The following is a 22,500-nucleotide window of genomic DNA, read 5'->3' on the forward strand; positions in this document are numbered from 1 at the left end:
ATCCACATTTTTAGTTTGCTGTAAAATATAAGTTATTTTCCATCCATATTTTTAGTTTGCCGTTAAATAAAGCTATTGAGGCGGCTTTGTCTGTCCGTTCGCACTTTTTCTGTCCGCCCTCAGATCTTAAAAACTACTGAGACTAGAGGGCTGCAGATTGTTAAGTTGATCATCCATACTCCCATCATCAAACATTCCAAATTGCAGCCCTCTAGCCTTAGTAGTTTTTCATTTTATTTAAGGTTAAAGTTAGCCATAATCGTGCTTCTGGTAACGATATAGCACAGGCTGTGGTTAAAGTTTCATGGGCCGTGGCTTATACATCATTTATACCGAGACTACCGAAAGATATATCTATTTTCGGTGGCCTTGATTATACCCTGCACAGAAAACTCGATTGCGCCGAAGAAACCAGCGCAATTGTTTCTTTTTCTTTTTTCTTTTTTCTTTTTATAAAGTCCATGAGAAAGGAGGCAAAGAGCAAAGGTGACTTAGCTTTTCACTGTAGCACCCCATTATTTACTGTGACATGACTGCACTAACGTTAACTGTTCAACTTTTTCATGGGTAGTTTCAATCATTTTTGCACATTTAATAGGAACACCATATTGTCGTAAGACTTCCATAATATTAGTTGGTACATTTTTTTTATTTAAAAGATATATTATTATTATTATTATTATTATTATTATTATTATTATTATTATTATTATTATTATTATTATTATTATTATTATCATTGTCAAGTTAAGAGGTCTTTGTGGCTTTATATTTATTATTATTATTATTATTATTATTATTATTATTATTATTATTATTATTATTATTATTATTATTATTATTATTATTTATAGGTCACATTAAGAAAGCTAAAGGGTTCTAGTGGCATTATGTTATTATTATTGTTATCATTGCATCTTCAAGTATTATTCCTGTTCGATATCTAGGTAAAAATCTTCGCTCCTGTTGAGTCGAAAATTTTACTAAACAGCGATAAACAATAATTTCACGGCATGGTTCATCACCACCGTTATTATCTCGAGCAATTTGCTTTTACATAATTCTTATCATTGTTGAGTTTAATACTGTTTTCCTTACCATTACCGGATTTTCTTTTGGCGCAAAAGTGGATATCTATCTCCTCGCGCAGTTAATCATGAGTTCTCCCCCAATCCCCCTACCGTGAGTACCGTAGTAACAGGCAACCCCCACACCCATACCCCAGTACTCTGGAAGTTAATATAATGGTAGATGCTTTACCGATAGCATTTATCATCACGGTCTTTCCACCAGAAACGCGTCACGCTTTTCTCCATGTCCTTAAAAGGTTCACAGGTGGCAAGCAGACGCCGGGTCACAGAAAAACAACGGGTGTTTTCGGTGCGTGGAAGTGCCGGGTGTTCTGGGAAAGATAGGGACCTTTTTTATTGAGAAATTTGAATGAGAGAGAGATTAAAAAACAGAGAAAGAAAGATTTGAAACTGCGAGTTTGGTAAGCTGGTCTCCATTATTCGTGGCTAGAAAATTACCAGAAGTATATTTCAGTTGTTATATTTTTCAGCTGCTTATTTATCTATTATTATTATCAATTATTATTGTTATTATTTGCCGTTTTTGTTCGTGTTCGAGTCTTCAGCCACACTTCTGTTAATAAATTTGCTTATATCATTTTTTCAGTACATTTCCGTTGATAAATATTTCCTCTTTTTGACCAGACTCCTACTCCAGGAAATGTGTTTAGCTGTGTTATGTTTTATCTTTTATACTTCACATTTTAATGTACATATACTGAAGAAATTTTTTTTGTTCATTTTCATTTAATTATTGCAAAGGTTAATAATTTAATTGATATACTTGGCAAGCATTGACATAAACAGCCAACTGTTTTAGAATGGGTATGTAATGAACACAAATGCAAAATCAATTATCAAATTATATAATTACTTTACATTAATTTTTCTTAGTTCGTTTGACCTAACCTTTAATTTTTTACTTAATTTTCTGGGCGTTGATTTCTATTTATCAAGATTTTCTTTTTCCAGGAAGAAGGAATTCCAAGGAACAGAAACTTTTTCCTCGTGACTTAAATGGTAAGTGTTTATTCAAGCAGTTTCAATACTTTATTAGAGAAGTAGAATTCCTATAAAATCTATGTCTTGTTGAACACTTTGGAAATGCTCAATGCGAAACTTTGGTTTTTTACGGCATCAATCGGTGTGTCCATAGCATAAAGAGATAAATACCAAGTTTTGCATTTTTTGGGGGGCGTTTCAGAGACGCCACAGTTTCAGTCAAGCTCCGTATGTGCTAAGAGGGGAGTCAGGCAAGCTCCGTATGCGAATATTGGGCTCAGTGAAGTTCCGCACATGTGAATCCAGGTTCAGCACATACGAATCTTGGACTCGGCAAAGTTCTGCACATGTGAATCTTGGACTCCGCCAAGTTCCGCTCATACGAATCTTGGACACTGCCAAGTTCCATACATATGAATCTTGGACTCAACCAAGTTCAGCACATACGAATCTTGGACTCAACCAAGTTCAGCTCATACGAATTTTGGACACGGCCAAGTTCCATATATACGAATCTTGGACTCAACCAAGTTCCACACATACGAATCTTGGACTTGGCCAAGTTCCACACATACAAATCTTGGACTCCGCCAAGTTCCGCTCATACGAATCTTAGCCAACGCCAAGTTCCGCACATACGAATCTTGGACACTGCCAAGCTCCATATATACGAATCTTGGACTCAGCCAAGTTCCGCACAAACGAATCTTGGACTCAGCCAAGTTCTGCGCATACAAATCTTGGACTCGGCCAAGTTCCGCAGTTACGAATCTTAGACTCGGCCAAATTCCGCACATACGAATCTTAGAATGGCCAAGTTCCACACAAATTAATCTTAGACTCAGCCAAGTTCCGCACATACGAGAGATCACTCAAGATCCATATATGTTGATACCTTTTGTAGTCATTGTTTGTGTATTTAGGATTTGGTTTCACTTTCTCCCTACCTCCAATTTATTTGCCTTAGTCAGTCAGTCCCAAAATTCATATGGACTTTAAATCAAATAAGAATTCTTATTCATTTTTGGATCTTGTACTTAATCTAGATCCATTATTTATTGACCAGGTGATATCACTTTTTAGATTATTTGCGAATGTCGGTTACTTTTTCTTATACAAAAAATTGCAGCAAACAATTCCACGTAAATACCTTCAATATCTAAAATGGATTTTTTTTCATATCTTTCTGTGTATATATATATATATATATATATATATATATATATATATATATATATATATATAATATACATGCATATAAATGGATTGTATGTATGTGTGTGTATGTATGTTCCAGCATAACTCTGGAAAGCATTGAGCAATTTCAACCAAACTTGGTATACATATGCCTTACCATCTGGAAAAGAATACTGTGGGGTAAGACATCACTGACACCAAATGGGTGGGTGTGGGTAAGAGTTGAAATGCAAAAATAACTGAAAACGACAGATATTAGTGTCTAATCCATAGTTTTCAAGGTTGCTGGGATGAATAGAGATAATCCCGATGCTCTTTAAATCCAAGTTCAGTCCCAATAGGAAGGGGGTTGAGAAGGAATGGGAATGGATTAACATGTAAAAATAGCCAATAATGGCAGATGTTAGTGTTTAATCCATAGTTTTCGAGCTTGCTGAGATGAATGGTGACACTCCCAATGCCCTTTCAAGTCCAAGTTCGGCCCCAATAGGAATAGGGGTGAGAAGTGGTGAAATATGAAGTGGTTTGAAATATGAAGTGTCAAAAAATGCTGGGCAATGTAACTGATGGAACTATCTTAACAGGAAAGAAAGAGAGAGAGAGAGAGAGAGAGAGAGAGAGAGTAGAGGTGGTTTTGGAGGGAGAGAAAGAGAGAGAGAGAGAGAGCGAGAGAGAGAGAGGGAGCGAGTAGAGTGGTTTTGGGAGGAGAGGAGAGAGAGAGATGAGCGAAGAGAAGGAAGAGGAGAGAGAGAGAGAGAGAGAGAGTTTATCGGCTGTCATTCAGTTTTCCTGGGCAGTGGCAGGTTGATTAGCTGTTATATATATAAAAGGCGGCCGTTTTCAATAAATATTTTTCGATGATCCGTTAGCATTAATCTACATCCCAACCTGGGTGTGGCACACTACCCTAACTAACCACCTAACACGAAATCTTTACTTAAGACAGCAGATGAACATTTGAGAATAAAAATCCACTGTCACGCAACTGGGAAAATAAAACAATCAATGAGGTGCTGTTTGAATCGAGGCCATGTTCATGTTTATGGTAATGAAAAGTATCCATTCTTTCATAGGAGATTCATATATATTAGAATTAGAAGGCGAATGGGAATGAATTAGTTGAAGCCCTATGGAAATGGCAACCGACCTATAATTAATGAAAATCTATTACGCATAATTATATGGGTCTATGGCCCTTACGTGATGACGTCACACAGGACATACGAGGGTGGATAAAGATTTAGGTTAAAAGAGAGAGAGAGAGAGAGAGAGAGAGAGAGAAATACTTCTCATTAGTCGAGAGTGGTTTAGTGTGTGAGAGAGAGAAAAGAAAGAGTGAGAGTCTATTTCGTAGTAATAGTGATATAGAAATAAGTATGCTCTAGAATGAGAGAGAGAGAGAGGGAGAGAGAGCGGAGGGTTGGGGGAGTGCTTCTCACAGTTTTAACAATCACTTTATTTTTCCTGCGAATGATAAATGGAGTTTTTTTCTATTATAGAATGAGGAGAGAGAGAGAGAGAGCAGGGGGTGGGTGGAGTGCTTCTCACAGTTGGAATATTCACCCTTGTTTTTCCTGAGAATGATAAATGGAATTTATTTATCTTATAAAATGAGGGGAGAGAGAGAGAGAGAGAGAGAGAGAGAGAGAGAGAGAGAGAGAGAGCGGAGTGTGGGGGGAGCCTCCTTACATTTGGTATATTCACGTTATTTTTCCTGCGAATGAAGAATGGAGTTTATTTGTCTTATAAAATGAGGAGAGAGAGAGAGAGAGAGAGAGAGAGAGAGAGAGAGAGAGAGAGAGAGAGAGAGGAGCCGGGGGTGGGGGGAGTGCTTCTCACAGTTGGAATATTCACTTTATTTTTCATGCAAATGATAAATGGAGTTTATTTCTCTCATATCATCCTCCCATATGGACCCCTGCCGCGTCTTCCAGTTTTCTTCCTCTCTGTTTAGCATATAGCTGCTTCCGGATTTACAGTTGCTATAATTTACTGGTCTGTCGAATATCTTACTGTTGATAATCTAAGTCCCCCCCCACCTGGCCCCCACCTTTTCGTAATAAATTACGTTGCATTTTATAGGGACGAATTCTATTTTTTGCATTTATTCACTCATGAATTTGCATAAATTCCGAACACTCGTGAACGCACCTTTCGTATGCGTATCCAGTCATATTTTATCTGCTACCGCAGCACTGATAACTTCTCTGAAAAAATAATAAGATTATCCCTTGCATTGTGAGATTTGCCAGAATACATAAAATCTCTCTCTCTCTCTCTCTCTCTCTCTCTCTCTCTTGAGTGTGTGTATAGATGTGTTTGATCACGCCTCTCTCTCTCTCTCTCTCTCTCTCTCTCCTTTTGCAACAGTGTGGAAGAGTTCAAAAGAAAGGTAGACAAAGTCATTAGGACACTTTGAATGAACAGTAAAACCTGCTCCTACAGATAAGCGAGCACACGATGTCTCCTCGGATGGACTGACAACTCTTTGAGACATTCTAATCCTTGTCTCTCTCTCTCTCTCTCTCTACTCTCTCTCAATCTCTCTCTCTCTCTCTCTCTCTCTCCTTTTGCAACAGTGTGGAAGAGTTCAAAAGAAAGGTAGACAAAGTCATTAGGACACTTTGAATGAACAGTAAAACCTGCTCCTACAGATAAGCGAGCACACGATGTCTCCTCGGATGGACTGACAACTCTTTGAGACATTCTAATCCTTGTAATCTCTCTCTCTCTCTCTCTCTCTCTCTCTCTCTCTCTCTCAATCCTTTTCGTCACGTGTATGCAAATAAATCCTGCAGTTAAATGCAGTTGTACCAAGTTCCTTTTCAGTTTGTTCCTCTCGTAGAGATCCTTCCTTTCCTACAGCGACACTTCCTTCGTGGTTGTGGTCCGCCCTTCTTCTTCCTCTCATTCCCCTGTCTTCTCCCACAAGGGCTCGAAAAGGGCATTAGGTTGCCAGTCCACTTGGTCTTTGCCCAGTACAAAATATAAAGAGATGTTCCTTGTTTGTATGTTTGAAATCTGCTTTTGTGTGCGTGTTTCTGTGTATGTGTATGGCTTGTTAATGGGATACGTCGCTTCTGTGTTTGTGCGTGTATGTGTATGGCTTGTTAATAGGATACGTCGCTCATTTTGGTTCGCTCTAAGGCAAAAGGTAGACCTGACTGTGCTATGGCACGCCTTTGTCCTTGCGCTTCTCTTGTGGTTTATCTGTATACAGCAGACCGGTAGAAATTGCATTATAGATGTTTCTGATGCTATGGGAAACATAACATTCATGCTTTGGAAAGATAATGTAATGGTTTTATTGGTCTCCCTTGATATGCATATATGATAATAATAAAAAAAATAATAATGATAAATAATAATGAAAGCGGCGGACTTCTGGAATATTCTTTCATTGGTATAAATAACACTGCTCTGTAACTTATTTCGTTCAGTGTCTCAAAATATAGCTATAACGGTCTACCCTTTTGGTGTTTGTATGGGCTCATTTTATTAGATGGATTTCTGTTTTAACAGAAAATATTTTACAGTCATATACGAAACATATATATATATATATATATATATATATATATATATATATATATATATATATATATATATATATATATACATATATACATACATACATACATACACACACACACACACACACACACATATATATATATATATATATATATATATATATATATATATATATATATATATATAAATATATATATATATATATACTATATATATATATGTGTGTGTGTGTGTGTGTGTATGTATGTATGTATATATATATATATATATATATATATCTATATATATATTATTTATATATATATATATATATATATGTTTCGTATATGACTAAAATATTTTCTGTTAAAACAGAAATCCATCTAATAAAATGAGCCCCATACAAACACCAAAAGGGTAGACCGTTATAGCTATATTTTGAGACACTGAACGAAATAAGTTACAGAGCAGTGTTATTTATACCAATGAAAGAATATTCCAGAAGTCCGCCGCTTTCATTATTAATTTATCATTATTATTTTTTTTATTATTATCATATATGCATATCAAGGGAGACCAATAAAACCATTACATTATCTTTCCAAAGCATGAATGTTATATATATATAAATACATATATATATATATATATATTATTTATTTATATATATATATATATATATATATTTATATATATATATATATATATATATATATATATATATATATATGTATATATATATATATACATACATACATACATACAATACATACTACATACAATACTACATACATACATACATACATACATACATATATCTGTGTGTGTTCAGATACCTACATGTGTATCAGTTAGATTGCATGATGTACTTTACATGAATTGACGGAAATTTTGCAAAACAGAACGCAACACTGGTAAACCTAATCTTCTAATCTTAGGTCAATTCTAGTGTCAAGGAAAGAAATAAGTTAATGCCCAGACGTGAAGTTGCGATAATCTTTTAAGAAAACTGTATTTTTTTCTCATTTTTCCGGTTTATTAATTTTAATATATTCTCTCCTTCCGCCGTGCTCAGGCCCCGAAGGCCTCCTGGCCCTACGGAGAGCGACTGCCGCCGTGTGGCAAGGGCCCCCAACAGGCGATTATTAAACATAATCTAAATCAATAATTTATGGACGGCATAAATACTTCCTCAATGGCGACTGTTGCGGTAAGGTGTCAGGAGGAGAGCAACTTCTGTTATCTGCTCGATTTATGGATCCTCGTAGAAAAGGCGCCTGTAATTATTCTCCGCGCTGCAATTTTATCTTTATTTATTCTCCTTCAGCTTTTTTTTTTCTCCTTCCTCTATTTCTTCTTCTCCCTTGAACTCCTTGAGATTATAAATTAATATCACATTTCCCCGACAGCAAACATGATCCCGGAGGACGGCCGGGCTAATTGTGATATCAGCTTCAGGTGGGTTGCTGCCTCGGCGGGCCGTAAGTCACCGGGTGGCTGGAAGAGCCGAGCTGGAGAGACCTCGTCTCCCTGAGAGGACTCCAGATGCGCTGAGGCACAGGCTGCCTTTTGCTGCCTCAGCCGTTGCCGGCGCGCAGACGGAGGCTTCTAGTACTGCTGATGACGCTGAGACTGAGGCTTTTACTGCTGCTGACGCTGACGCCGAGGCTGCCCTTTGCAGCCTCAGCCGCTGCCGGCGCTCAGACGGAAGCTTTTAGTACTGCTGCTGACGCTGAGGCCGAGCCCGCCGAGGCTGCCTCAACAGCTGCCGGCGCTCAGACGGAGGGTTCTAGTACTGCTGCTGACACTGAGGCCTACGCTGCCTTTTGCTGCTTCAGCTGCTGCCGAGGCTGCCTCAGCCACTGCCGGCGCTCAGACGGAGGCTTTTAGTACTGCTGCTGACGCTGAGGCTGAGGCTGTTCGGCTGCCTCAGCTGCCGCCGGTGCTCAGACAGAGGCTTTTAGTACTGCTGCTGACGCCGAGGCCGTCGTGAGTGATTTATCTGCCGACGTGATGCCCAGACGTCTGGCCGTTAATCACAGCCGCCTGGCGCTGCTGTCCTTAACAACGCGATTATTTACGAATCTCGGCTAATAACTCTCGCCATGCTTGCGCTAAATACCCGTTGTAATGGAGTAAATGGGTGTTAATCGCCTGGCGATAGCGAACCCGCGGACGTTGATCATTCAAGGTCATCCACATCAAAGAAGAGCGACCCCGCTTACTGTAATGATAATCAGGCTCGGTCATTTGTCATGGGCGCTCAGCCTTTTCTTCTGTAATTATTAACGATGTCCTGGGCTATCGCTTGCCTCGCCAGTAAATTATATTCAAGCCTCCGTGGGGACGGTGCCATGGGTGGAAGGCTAGGAGGAACGCGAGATGGAATATGAGAACGACATAATATATAGACATATATATGAGGTTACATTTACTCTACGTATATATGTGTGTGTGCGGCCGCCTTTATACATATATCAACTAGTAATTCATACTCATGCCCCGTGCATATCATATGAATTTATACCCGTATATAAACTTCGGCAAATATGTATACCGACTATGTATGTGTGTCCGTGATAAGCCTAAAATACTTAAAAAGAATGTCCAAGTTATGCAAAATATGAATTCTATGAAAAACCCATCCCATGAAAAACCCATCCAGCTAAGCTGATTTATTAGGACTTAATGCATGTAATTAATGATAATAAATTCACTTTAATTTCAATTAGTCTCAACATTAAGATCTGTAGATAAGCAGCCACGAATGAATCCTCCTTTTCTTCATTGCGTCGAAGATTTGCCAAAATTTATGAGGACAATTTCGTCAAGAAAATTAAATTTGAGAATGGCTTTGAGGGTCAGCAAGGAAATCACTGATCGTGTTCAGTGTCTCGGCGCGAGAGATAAGGCCCAGATAATGAGGCTGAAATATGAAGGCTGTCTCAAGAGACTCTAGACTTGAGTGGGTCTTTTGCTGGACCTGAAAAATTGAAATCGACGGGATATATTAGTATCGCTCGCGTATCATTCCTTCTACGTCATTCTAGAATGAGACACTGAACACTAATTTTTGAAACACGTACCATGACATTTTTCATATTCACAAACATTAAGCTACAAATGTCGTTTATCATCAGATTCACTTAACCTCGGAATTACAAAAACCTAAGAGGAATTTATAAGTGAATTTATTTTATTATTTATTCATTATAGATTTATTGACATAGTCATTTACGTCAAATGGTGTGTATTAGTATGCTTATATACCCACCAACAAATAATACATTCTATTCAGTGTATATTACATATTTTCTGTCATTAATAAAAAAAAAGATGGGAAACTTTTGAACAAATCTACAACAAACACCATTATTCAAACTATAGAATACGTGATAGGTTGCACTGTTAATTTGCGTATCTCTAAACTCTGATAATTCATTACATTCTAAAATATAATCTTGCATCTTATGGTTATGTGGCGCACCACAGAGTTTACAAGATCTTTCTTAAACATCAATATACAGCCAACAGTACTTATTTTTGCTTACTCGGGGAGTAAGCCTACAAACTTTGATGCTGTTGTTGTTGTTATTGTTCGGTGTTTGGGAAGGTCTATTGAAGAGCCTAAAAAGGTCTGAAAAAGGTGTTTTGCGTTGAATTAAAAGATACTTGAATTCTAGGATAGGATATTTATAATTTATTTATTGGAATGAAATGTAAAGACAATTTATGTGCTTGTTAAACAGTATAGAAAAATTAATTCTAATAAAATATAATGTATTTATTTTAATTTTTGTTGGTGAAATAAGGCTTCATTTGACCGTAGATTTAATCACGTTTTAATTTACGTTAAAAGTTAGGAGTATAATGTTTACAACTTATGCGTGAGGGGAAAATCTCGCACACATCCCGAGTAAGCTGGAGGTCGGATCACCCCTTGTTATAAGTGATAAGCGATCCGTCACCGATGGGTCTCGAACCACCGGATGGCTACACCTATCTGGACCGTGGACTAGACTAGCGTCGCCGAAAAGTCGTTCCCCAATGGGACCATTCGGTGGTTCGAGTCGCCCTAGTGACGGATCGCTTATCACCTATAAATTCCCCTTCGGTAAAAGTTATTCCTAGGTGGAATGAATTTGATATTAAGCGAAATTCGTTGCTTAATGATTGAAAATGTTAAAAAAATCTAAGTAAAGGGAATTTAGGGAGAATGCGCAAAACACCCGGAAAAAAATTTGATTGAAGGTTTGTTGTTAATGACTAGATTTTTTTCATTTTTATGAGGTTTGTTGATACAAACGAGTTGCACTTTTATCTTGTCAGTCATCCCTTTTTTTTAATCGTCTTTTTCCTGTGTCATAACCTTCCGTTTTATATACACGAGAACCTGTGCATCCATTTACAATCATAATAGAAATATTATTTGTAAATGAAAATAACAATAGGTATCAGTAGAGAAGAAGAATAACAACAACAACATGAGTATAATGGAATTCGTATGGATAACAATAATAATATAGTTCAGGAATCAAAAATTCTTTATTGCTATCTGTCTCCTTTTCGTCAAGTCATGGTTAGACAATTCATCAGAATATCTAGCTTATCTTGACATTACCCGACTGTCGAAGTCTACTGTATCAGTGGCTGAGGGATTTTTGCGTGCTCTCATTTTTTATAGTTGTCATCATTATTGTCGTTGTTGTTGTTGAATTATCATCATTATTCATGAACAATACTACTTTTATCTCACTATCATTATTATTATCATTATTATTGTAGTTTTTCTTTTCCTTCAGCTGCTAAGCTTTGGAAATTTATTCCTGCCTCTTTTTTCCCCGTCTCTCACAACCTGCCTTCCTCGAAGTTACAGTAAAATCTATCTCGTCCTCTGAGACTAAGACACATCCTCCTCCATCCCTATTTTTGAGTTTTCTGTAAGAGAAAATTATTGTGACGGCATTGTCTATCCGTCCGCATTTTAAATGTTCGCCCTTATATCTTAAAAACTGCTGAGGTTAGAGGGCTAAAAATTGCTATGTTAATCATCCACCCTCCAATCATCACACAAACCAAATTGCAGCCCTCTTACCTCAGTAGTTTTTATTTTATTCAAGATTATAGTTCGCCATAATCGTATGTATGGCAGCGCTATAAGTACTAACAACAAAGACCACCAGCGGGGCGTGGCAGAAAGTTTCATACAGCATTATACGCTGTACAGAAAACTCGATGTCGATGCCGAAGAAACTTCGGCTCATTTTTTACTTGTCTTTTTTATTGATTTATTTATTTATTTATGGGTTAAAAAAGGACATTAGCATGTCTCTGTCCATTGGTCTTGGTTCGTCTGAAAAAATCAGAGCTCTCGTTGCCATCTAGGACTTAATTATGGAAACTGACTTACCGAAAGGCGCCCGTAAATTTGATAAGGTGCTAAAAGGAATAAGAGGCCCAGTTTGAACCTCTGGACTCTCTCCCCCCGGTCTTGGGCGATAGGAAAGTTCTCGAAAGCTTTTGAGTATAAATTTTGATATTTACTTCATGACTTAAAATCCGTTCCCTTGTAACGAACGATTCCAGAGAGATAAGCAAAACTGTGGTCGCAGCCATATTTACCTTAACCATTCAACTACTAAATCATGGGTGAAACCTTGTGCATAAAAATTCCGTAATATTGGCTATTCCATACATCTAAACAGAAAGCTCATGAGGAGCACGTCGAACACTTCTCCATACCATCCCCTTTTTCTATATATTATTTATTCATTTATTTTTATTTATTTATTTATCTAATTTTTTCCTGTCTTCATATGCTGTGTCTGAAGGTTTCAAGACGACTTGGAGGCCTTAGAATCAGTGCGCCTACTGAGTTATGGCGCTAAATGCATACGCGATCGTCCTCTCAGGAGCTGAAGACGGAAGGATTTTAAAACTTCTTCATAGAAAACGCAAAGATATTACGATACCAGTCGACAATGATTGTCCCTTGAGAGCTTTATTACCGAGAAAATATCAGTATTTTAAAAAAAGAAAGATATAAATTTAGACAAAAATCATCATCGTATCAAACGATGAAAGAAAACAAAGTTACTGTCAATTTGACAGAGCCAATCGTAAATGCTCACTTTTTTAACAACTGTCAATTTGACAGAGCCAATCGTAACTAGCTCACTTTCTTAACTACTGTCAGTTGGACAGAGCCAATCGTGAATAGCTCACTTTTTTTACCTACTGTGTGTGTGTGTGCGTGCGTGTGTATAATGTAGATATATATATATATATATATATATATATATATATATATATATATATATATATATATATATATATATATATATATATATATATATATATATATATCCCCACAACGAGAGAAAGGTTTCTGGATAAAGTACGCCCTCATGACTCTAGGATCCTTTGAAGCAGTCTTCAGCCCCTGAAGTACCCCTAGAGAATCCAATGGCTGTTTCCAAAAGCTTCAGAGCCAGGAAATAGTAGTCTTGAAGCCTTAGGAACCCCCAGAAGCCCCCGGAATTCATCTCCAAGAATGTAGGTTTATTTATCTCCAAGAACGTGGTTTTGTTTATCTCCAAGAACGCGGTTTTATTCATCTCCAAGAACGTGGTTTTATTTCCCCAAAAACGTGGTTTTACTTATCTCCAAGAACGTGGCTTATTCATCTCCAAGAACGTGGCTTATTTATCTCCAAAAAACGTGGTTTTATTTCCCCAAAAACGTAGTTTTATTAATCTCCAAGAACGTGGCTTATTTATCTCCAAGAACGTGGCTTATTTATCTCCAAAAACGAGGTTTTATTTATCTCCAAAAACGTGGTTTTATTAATCTCCAAGAAAGTGGCTTATTTATCTCCAAGAACGTGGGCCTACCCCCAGAGAAATCTTCGAAGCCTTTCGTCTCCTATTTCTTCTTCATAAAACTGTTCTTTAGTATTGTGCAAGAAATCCTATGGCTACAGAACCTGGGGATTGTCTTGTTGAAGCCTTCGGAACACCAGAAGTCCTCGGGATTCCCAGAAGCCTTCGGAATTCCCAGAAGCCTTCTGAATTCCCAGAAGCCTTCGGAATTCCCAGAAGCCTTCAGAATTCCCAGATTCCTTATTGTGTCACCCCGTGGAGGACAAGAAAGATCCGAACAAGACCCCCTTGGAAATTATTATTATAGGATTATTTTTTGTTCATAATCGCATGAGGCAGAGAAAGCTCTCTACAGTTGTAATTTGTATACAGATTGCAGTCACACAATTGTTTATTATATAGCTTAGTGAGTCCTCCCGGGACACATGGTGCTATCGGACAGTAGTAAACTATTAAAAACGAATTACAGCAATATGGCTAAAGCATATTTATGAGCGGAGCACCATGATGTCGACAGAGCTGGCAGCAGTTAATAAAATAGTAATAATGATGACAATTACCAAATCCTTTTCCAAGTATAATTGAAACTAGTCATAGTCTTGCAAATGTAAATGAAACTTTGCCTTAGATTCATATCGAAAGAAACGTAAACACGCCTTACACTGAGTCTGTAACCATGAGCTTAAGCCTTAAGAACGCAGGCGTTTAGACTGCTACCAAGCGTAGTTTAGTAACATCTTTAATTCTGCAGTTTCATTCAAAATCTTTTCTGGCTTTAATCTACCAGTAAGGAGCGCTTAGGACCCTGACGAATTCGTTAATGTCTTCATCATCGTCGCCATTACCGAAGAGAGGTGGGATTCAGTCTCGGTGGGGTTCCACGAGTTCAGATCACCAGAGGTAGAAGAAGATCTCTGGTCCACGCGCGCAACCTTCTCATATCTTGCTTGGGTGGTCCCCCGGACCTGTTAATGTGTTCGAGTGGCCGGCTCCGACCGAGGCTTCAAGAACCTCGGCTTTCATCGGTCTCGCAAATTCATTTAGCTCCGAGGTGATTTACATGACTGCGAATGAAATCCGCAAAGTAAGCTGGAAAATGAGCGTGGGGAACAGAGAGTGAATCCTGAAACGAAATCACGTAGGCTTAAGTGTCGCTGCTATGAATCCGTGAACGAACGGTATCGGAGGGAAACCACAATGGAGACACGAGGGTGTGGGCAGAATTTGTGAATTACCCTTTTAGAGACAAAGGCAACAATTTTTAAGAGGTCGGTCGGTCACTCTAGAAATATTTACAGCGATGGTATCTCAGAGATCACACGACGAATATCGAGGTTCTGATATGGACTCGGTTCTTGGGTCCCAAGGAGGAGGTATGGGGGAGGGGTGGGGGAAGATGTTGTAGGGGTTTAACCCAAAAAAAGATAACAGGAAAGGGAGGAGGAGAAGGCCTACGATTTTTTTTTTTTTTTTTTTTTTTTTTTTTTTTTTTTTTTTTTTTTTTTTTTTTTGTTTTTTTTTTTTTTTTTTTTTTTTTTTTTTTTTTTTTTTTTTTTTTAGGCTGTGGCCCACTTGTCGGAAGCAAAGGGAAAGGGAGAAGAACCTTGTAAATCCTTTCTTTTCTAATTATCAGAGAGAGAGCGAGAGGGGGGGGGGGTTGGTCTCGGCTGACATTGATATCTCCTTACAGCGTTTAGTTGTGATCATGTACAAGTTCACTCCTTTGAAACTTAGACTGAATAAAGAAAATAATAAAAAAATAATAATAATTTCCACTGCAATTCGATTTCTTTACTTTTTGGAAACAAGTCTTTTGGAAAGACGTTCTGTTTTAATTATCTGATATTAGATATATATATATATATATATATATATATATATATATATATATATATATATATATATATTTATGTGTGTGTGTGTGTATACGAGAGAGAGAGAGAGAGAGAGAGAGAGCGAGGGAGATATATATAATATATATATATATATATATATTTTTATATTATATATATATATATATATATATAGAGAGAGAGAGAGAGAGAGAGAGAATGGCATAATATCTTTATTTAAAAAATGAAACGCATTTCACTCATATACAATTCCTGGATAACACTACTCCATCGCTCTATCAAGACCAAATCCTCTTCTTTTATTTTCCTTTTATTTTTTCTTCACCTACTCAGTCCAAAAGCTCTTCCGGTGAGTCCCCTGGACGAGTAACCTTACTTTTGACCCCCAAAACCACCTCGCAGAACAATTTGTTTTGTCTTATCGGATTATGGCAAATGCTGTAGAGGGTGTTGTACGCATTTGAATGAAACGATCTTAAAAGGAAATTCTAAATTACTATAATCAAGCTCTTACTCTATTTTTACCTTTTTTTTTTTTTTTACGTCCGTAGTATCAAAACTACAAAAGGACACAAAAGTGCGCCTTCAGGAACTCCATATGAATAATAGATAAAAAGTCTCTCCATCGTCGGGTAACAAAATCGCCTAAAACGAACATGGGGGAAGAGAGGATGAGAAGAAAAAAGTAATAAAAAAAAATAAAAGAAGGCAAAAAAGCGCTCCTGCTGGGTGTTGTCCCAGAACACCCATCTGAGGGCGGCACTGAGTCACGAGAAAGGTTCGGCGACGTATACACGCGGACAGACATGCATACGTACGTGTACACACATACATACATTTATATACATACACACACACACACACACACCCATCGTCTTCGCCTCCAGTGCCCCTGGTGGTGACTTCCAACATCTGCTCCTGCCAACAACACCTCCTTCTTCTGTCTTTGTTGCCACCATGAAGATATGTGTTATTACTGGTAGTGTCAGTTTCCTCAGCTTCGTTCACAATTCTTTTTTCTGGTGGCTATTGCCAACGTCTGTCTCCTGACAACATCTTGTCTTCATTCTTCCTGTTGTTGCCAACATCTACCACCAAGATCTTTGTTGTCAGCGGTTCGATATTGTTCGCTTCTAACATAAAGTTTGCTTGAAGCAGTCTCTGCCAAAGCTTCCTTCTAAAACGATCGTCCAGTTTCCTAAAGTTATCGTATAATCGTAACAGGCCTGAAACTAGGAGTCCGATCTCCAAGGAGATAGAACATGTTCTTATTCAATCTAAAACTATCGTTCAGCTTGCAGAACTTATCGCTCATTCTCGTGGGACCTAAGTTTTAATTTATTCTTCCTGAAGTTGTCATTCATTCTTATCAAATCCAAAAGTACCATTCAGTCTTGCTTAAATTATCGTTGGGGTTTAACCTAATAAGCAAAGATTCAACGTACGGCAACTTATGGTTAAAATAAAAAAATAAAAAAAGGAGATGAAAAATAATAAAGAAAAAAAAAAGGCAAAAAATCGTGCAAAGCTGTCCACAATCCTGAGGTATGTCATTCATAGCAAAGGTCACAAATTTCGTCCCCACACGAACCCCGAAATCTTGCACTGTTATTTCACTCAAGTCCTGAATTTGTTCCTGCGTCTAATAGCGGTTGTAAATATCTTGGATGTGTGCGTAATTGCGAGTCAACTTTGTCATGAGCCGGTCAATTTGTTTCGCATTTTGACCTGCAAAATTCTTGACCTTTTTTCTCTCTTTTATGGGATCGTGTTCGTTTAGTTTCGGCGACAATCCATATTACTGGAGATTCGTGTAAAGATATTGTAAATGCAAGCTGTGATTAAACATCCTAGTTTTATCAATAATAAAGTTAATGTTCACTGACCTTACGTTTAATACCCAGTAAAAGTGTTGGTAGTTTTTAAAGGATATATATATATATATATATATATATATATATATATATATATATATATATATATATATATATATATATATATATTAGCAGATGGATAGGTATGTTTTTTTTTACAAAATATTAAAAATTTAAATGTGGGGTATAAGCTTTTTGTTTTTAAAGAAAAGTCAGTTACTCTTACTGAAGATTGCGCTATCACCCTTCATTTAGCTATTATATTATTATTATTATTATTATTATTATTATTATTATTATTATTATTATTATTATTATTATTATTATTATTATTATTATTATTACGAGTACATACTTGCACACTGAGCAAGTCACAAGAAGTTTTTAACAGAAGTGAAACCCCTTACTTGCAATTATTATATAATTAGAATGAAACTGACGAATAGGCAAATAAATGAGTAGATAAGTAAACGGGGGAAAAAGCAAACGAATTAAGTTAAGGGATTTGGGAGTTTTGAATCATCAATACAGCTTTCATTAAAAGTAATGACGATGAAAGTAACGCTCTCACCCAGGCTTAAGGCGAAAGGAATTTCATACTTCCAATAGAACAGAGAGAGTACAAAAATACATTAGTACCAAGATGAAATTTTTAACAAGTTCTCAAATAACAGTGATGCCACGTTTCAATTAGATTGTGGATCATTTTCTGGCTTAATTTAATCTTGTTTCAACGGATTAAGTTATTAATATCTTAGCTAATTTCGGATTATTAGTGTTTGCTTTCTGGCTTGAGTAATTATTTACTCGTGTGGATTTGCTCCACATTGAACCACATCGAAACTGAACCATTCGTCACTGGCTATTTACCCCACATTAAACATGAATTCAAGATTTGATTATTCACCCTTATTTTCAATTCCCCATTTACCGTTACCGCCTACTTATAAATTTCCGTGTAATAAATATAGTTTCAAGGCTCGGCCCTTTTTATACGGAGTCGTGATTTCTTGAGATTTTTTAGCACCAGGAAACATTAAGGAGAGTCAAAACTGCTTTCTTAGGAAATTTTACAATATACACGCTATTTAAATGCGTGGTCGTTTGCAACTTATGCCATTAATAATTTTTTATTATTAAAATAATACTATCCTGCTGCTTTTTAACTTTAACTGATAACACAATTTTTCTAAACCATTTCTTTCCGCATTTTCTCTTTTTTTTTCTCATTGTTTAAGAAAATACTCTACTGTGTAAAATTTAGCCCTTTCTTGCAGTTTTTGCCTTCAGATTTTTCATTTAGAAATAGCTAGTTTGTCATTTAGTTTTACACTTTAGAGAAAAACTTGTGCATTCTAAAGGAAACCTTTATAAGTCCTATAAGAATATTTACAGATTCTCTAGAAAACATGATTTTCTTTCAGAAAACTTAGCAAGTCCTCTTCGGAAACTTTCAGGTTCAACGAAAAGGACTTCCAGGTTCTATGATAAAGCTTGAGGAAGTTGGCGGAGTGAAGCTTCAAAAATAATACTCTGTGAAAACCTTTTCAAGATCCTACAGAACCTTTTCAGATTTTATGAGTCACCTGAAGAATTTCGTAAAGAAAAAAATACTTCGGCAATTTCTCTGAGAATAGATTTAAAGTAATTTCCCTTCCACTTAGCAAATCTACCTCTATAAGAACGTTCAGAATGTTTTCGCTTACTCGGGGAGTAAGCTTGCAAACTAGTTTGTTGTTATTGTTTTGTTCTTGCTGTTGTTGTTCTTGTTGGGTGGGTAGGAGAGGCCTATGGAAAATCCTAAAAAAAGGTCTGAAAAGGGTGTTTCGCGTTGAGTTAAAGATACAGGAATTTTAGGGTAGGATGTTTATGATTCATTTATTAGAATGAAAATGAAAAAAAAATTAATAATGCGCATGGTAAACATTGCAAAACAATTATTTCTAATAAAATATAGCTAATTATTTTAATTTTCGTTGGTGAAACAACGCTCTATCTTACCGTAGATTTTAGCACGCTTAGAGTAAGCTAGAGGTCGGATCACGCCTTGTTTTTATTTAAGAGTAGGAAAACTTCAAGATTCAAGAGATGTAGATTAAAGCTCCAGAAGATGAAAATGTTAATAAATGCAAAATCTGACACTCATATGTACAATGTTTGTATGACTGATGCTCGCAGATACACAATCTTTTTCAATTTCTGAACATGAACTCTTTTTCTGAAGTCCAGCATCATTGAATAAACAAAGCTTTCACTCCTTTACTTCTCAAAACCTGTGTCAATGACCTCGTTTAGTGAGACCCAGGTGAGTAAATTTACCAATCTCAGATTCTGAATCTGAAATTAGGACGTAGTAAGCTTATTTAATTTTCAGTGGTTTATTCCTAAGAGCTTACTGGGTAAAGTTCTTTTTACAGATCCCGAATCATGCAAAGACGCTCTCTCTCTCTCTCTCTCTCTCTCTCTCTCTCTCTCTCTCTCTCTCTCTCTCTCTCCAGAGAGGTTTCGGTGACTTGAAGTGTTCTAGTCAAACGGTGTTAATTCATCTTGTAATAGTATTCAGAAGATACATTTTCCTATATTTCTCTGGAGTTATAAGCTTTCACAAAACTTTCCTTCTGCTAAAAAAGCTTTTTCTTGGAAATAGCCTAAGTTTTCATCGGTTATCAATTTCTTGCAAGAAAAAAAAAAGTCTGAAGCAAAACATTATAAAACGAAGCATAAAATTGCTCTTTAATAAAATTTTCCATTTCCAGTGAAGTGAGTTACTTATTATATATAGTCTTTAACACTAAAATTCATCTGTTAGAAAATATTTCATTTTATACGAAATTAATTCCCTCTCATCCGTTATTGCATTACTTTAGAAAAATTAGAAATATGGAACCACGCAATATAAAACAAAATATAACTTATTACCCATAAATTTATTTTGCTAATGACCGTCATGAAACAAGACTATCATACTCAGACAGAAAGCCGAATGCATTCAGTTTTTGTATGTTACAAATAGTTCCAAACTTCCATAAAAGACTTTTTTTTTTTTTTTTTTTCAAACGAACACTGTTTATCATATCCATCACAGAGCCCAGACGGAACAGCGAGGGTCGGATTACAAATAAGACGCCTTTCTTCTTTGTTGCCATATACTTACACTTCACATCACTATTCTTTAGGAACTTGTAAAAAAAATGATCAATGGATGATAATCATAGTAATCGTTCGTTGCGTTTTCGCGCGCGCATAAAAAAAAATGTTCTATATGGAGGTATATTTATGACGTAACACGAAACCACATCGATTTTGTATTTTTGTGGTTTAATGATAGAGATCTCTAATTTGATGTCTCCGAATAGAACGGCAAACGTGACTTTTATATCAAGCGTCGTCGCAGCTTCAACCTTTGTATACAAACGACGCATTAGCTCCTTTTTCATTCTATTCTGCGATAACAGGCACCTGCTTTTTTTTGTGTTCGAGGAAACAAACTGCAACGACGACAATGTAAACGGAGACTGCAGCCAAGTTCCTCCTTGTAAGGAATGAAGATGGGTTGGTTCGGGTAACGTCCATCAATTGAGTGCATTGTCCAAATATATCACCCCGAAGTTCCAGATCATCTTCGCGTTATTCATCTTTTTGGCCAGACATTGACAACGCCGACTGAGTCAGAGTGGGAGGGGGAGGGGGAGGGGGAGGGGAGGGGGAGGGGGAGGGGGAGGGGGGGGATGAGGTGAGAGGTGGCCTATGGAAGTGAGGCAACAGGGGATAGTTGGCGTGGGAGATCCCTCGGCGGAGGCATGGAGTAAGGGCGGGGTCATAACTGCATTTGGCGATAAACCATATAGGGCCGTCTACCTGCCCTTACGGAACGCCACTAATAGGCGACTACAGATGGCGCTGTCCGTTCTCTGCCGGTCTGCCCCTTTATTCTTTGCCCCCTTGAGTCTCTCAGTGGTGACCAAAAGGGCAAAGTGTTCTAAATGCACGCCCTTGGCACGTCTCTCCTTCACGCCCTTTGACTCCTCCCCCACCCCCCTCCCCACTTCTCCCTACGCGAACATTCCCTAACATTATGTTTGGGATTTATTACAGGGTCATAATATTATTATAAGGATACAAATCTTCTTGATGTCTGAACGCCGATGGACCGAGAATTCAGATGGATTATTATGTGTGAGTTTATTATATGTATATGTGTGTATATATCTATATATATATATATATATATATATATATATATATACTATATATATATATATATATATATATATATATATTATATATATGTGTGTGTGCGTGGGTACCTATTTTGTTTCAGGTGAAGTCTAAGTACAGAAATTAACCGCAGGCTCAATAAAAAAAAAAGTACAAAATCCAAATTAGATCAAAGAAATATTAAACATTCATACTCAAAACAATGCCAGAAATAATATATTAAAATGCGACTACTACTACTACTTTTTATAATGATAACAATAATCAAACACACTGTGTAAACGAATTGGTTATGGTAGGCTAGTTTACTGAATAGTATGCACAGTAGGCAAGAGAATGAAAAGTCTGTATCATTGTTTTTTTTATTTCCCCATACGCCTTTCTCCGGCAAAAGGATGGCTCCAGATGTGTTAGGCGCCTAGTTTTCATCAGTTGACTAACCACCAGGTATGCAAATCAATGCTTAACGAAGCCAAGGTACAATGAATATTTCAGGAAACCACCCCAACCCCTTCATTAAGATCAGAATTTTGTAGTTATCCTTAAAGGTGAGTTTGATGGTGGGTAGGTCTACCAATTCTGCAACAGTGTTGGATTCCAGGTATCATAAAGACGACCTTTAAAAGGGTGTCTCAGAGATCAGCCGAAGGTAATAGCATCCTGGGGTCAGTTAATATAGAATCACTTGAAGTCAGTATGAAAGGATAATGTTTGGATCAGTTCAAAGTAATATGTTTGTGGTCTGGTTTACTGGTCTTAAGGGTGCTCTTAAAACAAGGAGGTTAGTCTTAAAACTCACTTTCCTGGCCGCAGCCCCGCGAGGTTCGACAAGTACCTCCCACACAAAAGACCACAAAATGGTCTTTATCCAAATGGTCTTTATCGAAAGGTC

This window comes from Macrobrachium nipponense, chromosome 14 (genome assembly GCF_015104395.2).
Source record: "Macrobrachium nipponense isolate FS-2020 chromosome 14, ASM1510439v2, whole genome shotgun sequence".
Classification (NCBI taxonomy): domain Eukaryota; kingdom Metazoa; phylum Arthropoda; class Malacostraca; order Decapoda; family Palaemonidae; genus Macrobrachium; species Macrobrachium nipponense.